We start from the raw sequence: 6,617 nt of genomic DNA, 5'->3' as shown, positions 1-6,617 counted from the left end.
TTCAAAGTATAATGTCTCCAAAATAGAAAACGAAAGTATTGTTTTAATAGCAAATAAAGACGAAAGGAAGATGTTATGTAAATAGTAAAATAAAAATATATTGCATTTTCTTGTATTAATAAAAAAAATGGTTAAATAAAAAAGTATCAACATCCTCTCATTAATTATATATAATAACATTCATTTTGATTAATAAACTCAGAAGAGTTGATACAAAAATCGTTTCTTATCTAAATAATTAAGATTTTACATGTTCACCCTAATCCAACCACATCCACCAACATATTAATGAAGCTTTTAAAAACAAAAGGATACAAACTTAACCATTTGTAGAGTAAAAGTAAAATTCATTTTATGATATGGTTGATATCGTATTAAATAGCTTGTACAATGACCAGATTTATTACAAAAGAGTGTTAAAAATTCTTAATAGGCATCATCAACATTTTTTATTGGTAAATTTTCTATAATAACTTGAACATAAAATGACATAAATACCAGCTTGTCAACTGCGTGATGAATTAACTTTAACAACAAAGAAATGTAAAGCATCCAATTTAATATGAATGCAAAGGGGTCCTTCCGTCATTATCAGTAAGATCAGGGTCTATATTCAATTTTCTGACAATCTGAAACAACAAGGCTATGTGAAGCAGCAACGGTATTTGTCTCTAAGAAACCCAAATTGTAATAATTCAACCACCGACATGACTATTTTTTTTTAATTTTTTTTTTAATTAATATGATAAAAAGATACAAACTTGATATCCATATATATCAAAAGCATCAATATATCTCTACTATGCTGCAATTTTTTTAAAGAAGTATCAAATCAATTAATTTATATCAACAAATCTCCATCACATACTTACCTTGATTGCTTATATGCATAATTTCATATGAACAAAGTGTACAACTATGTAAAATAGAAAGGAGTTTGTACAACATGCTGACAACGATTCAAAGATTAGACTTATATTTAACTAATTGAATTTGGAAAAGAGAAACACTTATCTTATATACATTGCACTTCTTATACTATATACATTGCACTTGCATATAATGGAGGAAGAAACATTCAAGCTTTCCAATAGGTTGATAACAATAGTTTAATAAGATGGATCCTGTGAGCCAAAAAGCAAGCATGAAAAAACTATTGACAACCCAAATAATATTCTTGGCTATATTATTCAAGTATCATAATTGTCAACAATGCACATGAAAATCAAGAAGCTCCTCATGTTACTTTAATGTACACATAGATAACCCATGTATATTGTATTGTCTATGAATAATGGCCTCCTACTTTGAATTTGTTTCTATTGCAACATTGTTCTTTCAAAATTATATCATATTAAGGCGTTCTACTTAGATAATTACCCAATTATAGCATTGTACTTCAACAACTTTCTGATTAGCGACCATTTTGGAAAGTATTGTCGAGTATATAGGGAAATCTGTTTCATATTTGGATTACATTTTTATAATTAGGTTAATTGTTCGAAGTAGAATGCTATAATAAGAATTAAGAATGAAAGTATGATGGTATAATAAAGAATTTAATAGAAGTACATTGCAATTTCTTGCATCTAACCCTTAGTAAAAGTCTAAATTACCCATTATAGTTTCATCCTAGGAAAATTGTGAATTCTCTATTATATGAAAGAAAAATTCAACTTACATTAAACTGAATCGTCAATAGGGGCAGTTGGATAAAATGTTGCAATTGCCAAGCACACTCCCTATATCACAAGAATCCATTACCAGTGAGTCAAGAAATAAGAAGGTTTCAAAAAATGACATTTTTGCCCGTAATAGAGAAAAACACATTTGCTTATTGAAGGGGACATACCAGATCAGCAAACAAGTTGCCTGTTTAACGAAATTATATTTTGTGAATCAATTGGAGGCTTGCACACGGTGGATCAACTCTAAATTTTCTCTTGTTCCTGCTTCACCTTACTTGGACTGGAAACAACAGAAGTCCGGATATCAGCAGATGCTCCTACAAACTCCACAAATGATAACACAAGCAATATTCTTTACACTACTTCAATAAGCAAATTTCATGATTTAATGTCATACAAGGAAGATGTGAGTTTAAATGTAAACAGTTACATGGATCTTGTTTTTTTCGGTGACATGGAATACACATTGTTGGCGTGTGTGTTGCAGGTTTTGTCCAACAGAATTAACAACCTCTTATTAATATATTTACCATTGGATATAGATAGATTATTAGTATGAAGGTTTCGATTGAAACTAACGTTGTTGATAACCGATAAAGAAGCAGGAGCCAATAACAAAATTGGAGAAGAATAAACAAGACATCCAACTAAAAATATTAACAATGATAAAAGTCATAAGGAACCCTAAATTTGAAAACCCAGTTGATTTTATTACCTACCTCAAGCGATGTCATTAGCTTGCCAAGGCTCTGGCGACTTACCTGCCCTAGAGATTTGAATGAAGGTATTTACTTAAAGGAAATTTTGAGGCATAGCAGCTAGTGGATAGAATTCTACACACGTCTTAACCTAAAACAAACAACTTTAAGAACCTATGCAAAGAAGTCTTTTGTGACATCAATTTGACCTTTTAACCTGAAAAAAGTTTTCTTTAATTTAGTTGATGAACTAAATACCTGTAGAAAATATATTAAAATCAAGAAGCAACAACGTATTTGTGATATCTCAAAGGCCATGTTTTAATGATTTAGATATCTAAAAGTCAAGATTAAAAGCCATAAGTTCAAAAGAAAAATGAAGACAAAATGATGGGTATTGAAGTCGTTGAATAAAAAAAATCTCACCTATGTCACAAACAAAAACCACGTGAGCTTTTGAGATCTAAACCTAGAGAGCATACTTTACAAAAGATTAGGAAATTATAAATCAATTAAAAAGATTAATAAAATAAGAAAAAAAGGGAATAAATCGAAAACTCATTTTCGTACCGGGGCTAAAAGGTTGTGAAATGTTTGCTATATAGACCAGTTGTGAAATAAAGATATATTCCAAGGACCATATTTTTACAAAATCCATCTACATAGTATATTGTAAAATAGTTTCACCTAATAAAAAGTTAATACAAATGTGAATGGAACAAAAATTAACTTTCTTTTTATCGAAAAAAAAATATATATATGGGACGATAACTCGTTATCTTTTGTTTTGTACAAAAGACACGATTATTCTTTATCTGTCACTGTAAATCTCCAATAATAATAATATTTTTTATTCCAATGTGAATGGAACAAAAATTAACTTTTCTTGTCACAAAAAAATATGGGACGATAACTCAATACATTTTGTTTGTGCCGAAGACAAAATTGCCTTGTTATTCTATTCAGTCTCATTTAGTTTAGTATGTACATGTAACAAACAAAAAGCACTTAATAAATTGAATCGTCTTATCCTTTTCAGTTCAGTCCAATCCCATATAACAAACACAAGTTAATATTAATATGATGAAATCGATGGATACCAATTGCCAAACATTGTTGACCTCCAAACTATATACAGCCTGTTGCATGTCCATTGTCCACTAAAACCATCATATTTCCAGCAATGGAAGCTATTTATAGGGAGAGGGGGACCATCAAAATATATCATTGTCTATATACCTATTAATATAAACATGTCATTCATGTCACTAATCAAAAAACTAAAAATGAAAGCAAGATCACATTGCAGGATCTTTTTTGTCATTATCCCTTAATTTTTTGTTTTATCAGCAAATTATGTAAAATAAATATTACCTCAAGAGTATAGTGCGAATTTGAAGAGTGTCCATTTATCTCTGTATATATTGGTACATCCATTCAAGCTGCATAGAAACAAAACAGTATAAGAAAAAAGAAATTCCAAACAATTTTAAACTCAAAAAATGATCCTTAGTATATTTTTATTCTCTCTTTTTTTATTGTATTAAATTCTTATAGCTTTTAAAACTCTTGTTTAATATATTAATTTACATGAATAATCAAAAATACTTATGATATGTTACTTTAACTTTTCTTCTGTTGTCTCCAAAAAAAAAATGGGACATTGCAATGTAAATTTGTCAAACTATTGTACAACAAACAATAGCTAGCTGATTAAAAACATTTTGACATATGAGTTTTTAAAGATTAATTAACACACGAGTACCTGCCTCTTAGGAGCTTTGTTTCACTGCTGAAAAAAAAACTATAATATGATTTTGCATTAAAAGTCTACGTATTTACATTATGGTCTAGCTTCTCAAACATCTTCTTCAAATCCTATGTATGTGTGCTCTATTTAATTTATGTTTGAAGATCGTTGAAATGAGTGTTGAAAGCATATGTAGGCTTACTTAAAGGCTGTCAGATTTCCTTTTTATACTTCCTTGTTGTGTTAGTTGGCCAATTGTTGTGTTAGTTGGCCAAACTCAAGCAAAGAGAAAACTCACTTTGGCTGTAATTACCCCTGTAATCGATGAGAACTGAGAAGCAGCAGTAACATCCTTTCATAAGAGTTTTTGGTGCTTGCAAGTTAAAAGCAGCTTTAGGTACTGTTGAAACCTTCTGTGAGTATCCCATTGTCTGACCATTTTATGTACTATATCTTACCTAACACTTTTTTCATCCCCTTCATTCTTACATTAGGTTTTTTCACTCAACAATGAAGAAATAAGACTTGGTTGTAGCATTTCATCGACCACCTGGTGTGCATCATCAAGCTTGTCACAAATTAACAAGATATCATTATATTTTCTACCTTATTCCTACTATCATTTATTTTCTTTAATTTCAATATCAAATCGAAAGCTCCAAGCCTCTTAAAAAATCAAGATAGACATAAATTGGCATTAAGCTAGTCAACAAAAGCAACAGGAACAAATTATTAAAAATACTAAATGATAGATCCTTCTTACCTTCAAGTAGATGCCTGTAAGAGCATGTGCGTAAAAGGCTAGGAGGTTTGAAACCACGTAAACACATAATCGTCAACCTGAAGAACAAGAAGAAGAAGAAGGATTAACAACAAAATGAAAGAGAAAGAGAAGAAGGAGACAAAGCCCGTTATCAACGTGGTCTCCTCACCTCCAATTTAACAAATTGAAACATAAGAGTACCTGAATCAAAAGACGATTAAGCAGCATATGAAGACGAAGAAGAATCGTTGAGATTAATGATGCTTTGAAAGAAATCAGGTAACAGTATGTTGACCATCACCTTGCTTGGTTCGATAGAGGACAAATTGGGGGATTTTTTTTTTTGTAATTTGATGAAGAACATATACCGATGATGAAATCAGCAAACGGAAAAAGGCGTAAGATGTAAGAAGAAGGCGCATGATGATGCGCGGATGGTTGCAATTAAACAGCAAGAATTCTCCATGTTGATGCTTATACAGGTCTTCTAGAGAGAGAAAGAGGAAGACAGAAGACACCAACCTTGATATGAAGCTCTATTTTCAAGTCGGTGTAGAAAATAGAGAAATAATCGAGAGATGTTCGCCAGAGTGACTCAGCCACCGATCATGGCAACTGGAAAAGCTAGAAGCAGCTGGTGGCAAAGCTAGGAGAGAAACCCACCAGCGAAGTCTTCTATGGGCAGCGACCAGCTTCCAATTGGTTAATGAGGTGAGACAGGCAACCAAGTTGCTTCCACATCCACAGAAAAGGTTAAAATTAGCCGCCCAAAACACTCTTAATGGAGGAGGAAGCAGATGATCGACGTGTACATAAGTCGAACTCTTCAACTTTTATATATATATATATATATATATATATATATATATATATATATATATATATATATATATATATATATATATATATATATATATATATATATATATATATCCCATTAGCAAGATAATACGTGTGCATGTATTATACTCCATTAACTTCTAACTGGACACCTGTATGCTATTCCATTTACGATTATGTTGAATATCATAGACCGATCAAGTACATTTATGTCAATCAGTATTGTAAAACTCACAGTGTTGGCCGATTAGTCAACCGAGTACTCCCAATTCGGCCTCTTATCGAGGCGAGTTACAGAATCCGAGTACTCCCAATCGACCCATTACTAAAGCACGCAGTGTTGTAAACTTGACCAACTCGGTGATTAATATGTATAATATACTTAATGATGTATTATTTAACACACATATGATTATTACTACGTATATATCTTATATTTTCAGTAATTATTCACAAAGTGAGACTATTGTATGTTTTTCCGTTTTTGTGTATTTGCATGTATTTAATTTTGTTATATATTTCAATCAACTTATGATTTTAACATATATAATTTCCGTAAAAATACTTTTATATGAATTACCAAATCCGAGTACTCGCTACTCAGTAGTCGGCCGAACAGGTACCGGTTAGCGAGTTCTACTTGGGTCACATACAGATCCGATGCTTTCAGTAGTACGGGCCCAATACCACCTTCCACACCAACCCATAGTCCCCCAAGTCCTCCTCCTAGGATCCTAATTTACAAGTATTCTATCCCTCACGTATATCAAACTACTCTCTCAGTAGATTTCTCAATGTACATCTAGATATCTCTCCTAATTACTCCTCGACTCAAAGCTCTCTCTAAAAGATTCTTGATAGGTACTCCTACTCAGTCA

The 6,617-nt window shown here is 31.5% G+C and overlaps 1 long non-coding RNA gene across 8 annotated transcripts; it reads right to left on the bottom strand.

Moving 5' to 3' along the window:
- Window positions 1–954: 954 nt before the first annotated feature.
- LOC145053448 (uncharacterized) lies at window positions 955–5,690 on the bottom strand. 8 transcript variants are annotated; one of them, XR_013684479.1, is made up of 8 exons: window positions 5,101–5,689; window positions 4,900–4,976; window positions 4,435–4,686; window positions 3,761–3,828; window positions 3,487–3,625; window positions 1,853–1,968; window positions 1,682–1,742; window positions 955–1,124 (listed from the first exon to the last, which is right to left on the bottom strand). It is a non-coding gene; the product is annotated as an uncharacterized LOC145053448 (long non-coding RNA). The 8 variants fall into 8 exon arrangements; XR_013684473.1 differs by having other exon boundaries at window positions 1,853–3,625; window positions 4,339–4,686; window positions 5,101–5,690; XR_013684472.1 differs by having other exon boundaries at window positions 1,853–3,625; window positions 5,101–5,690.
- Window positions 5,691–6,617: the final 927 nt, after the last annotated feature.

This window comes from Lactuca serriola, chromosome 5 (genome assembly GCF_051521515.1).
Source record: "Lactuca serriola cultivar US96UC23 chromosome 5, Lser_US96UC23_V15, whole genome shotgun sequence".
Taxonomy (NCBI): Eukaryota; Viridiplantae; Streptophyta; class Magnoliopsida; order Asterales; family Asteraceae; genus Lactuca; species Lactuca serriola.
The sequence above is the reverse complement of the archived record's forward strand: the minus strand, read 5'-3'. Positions and strand labels throughout refer to the sequence as shown.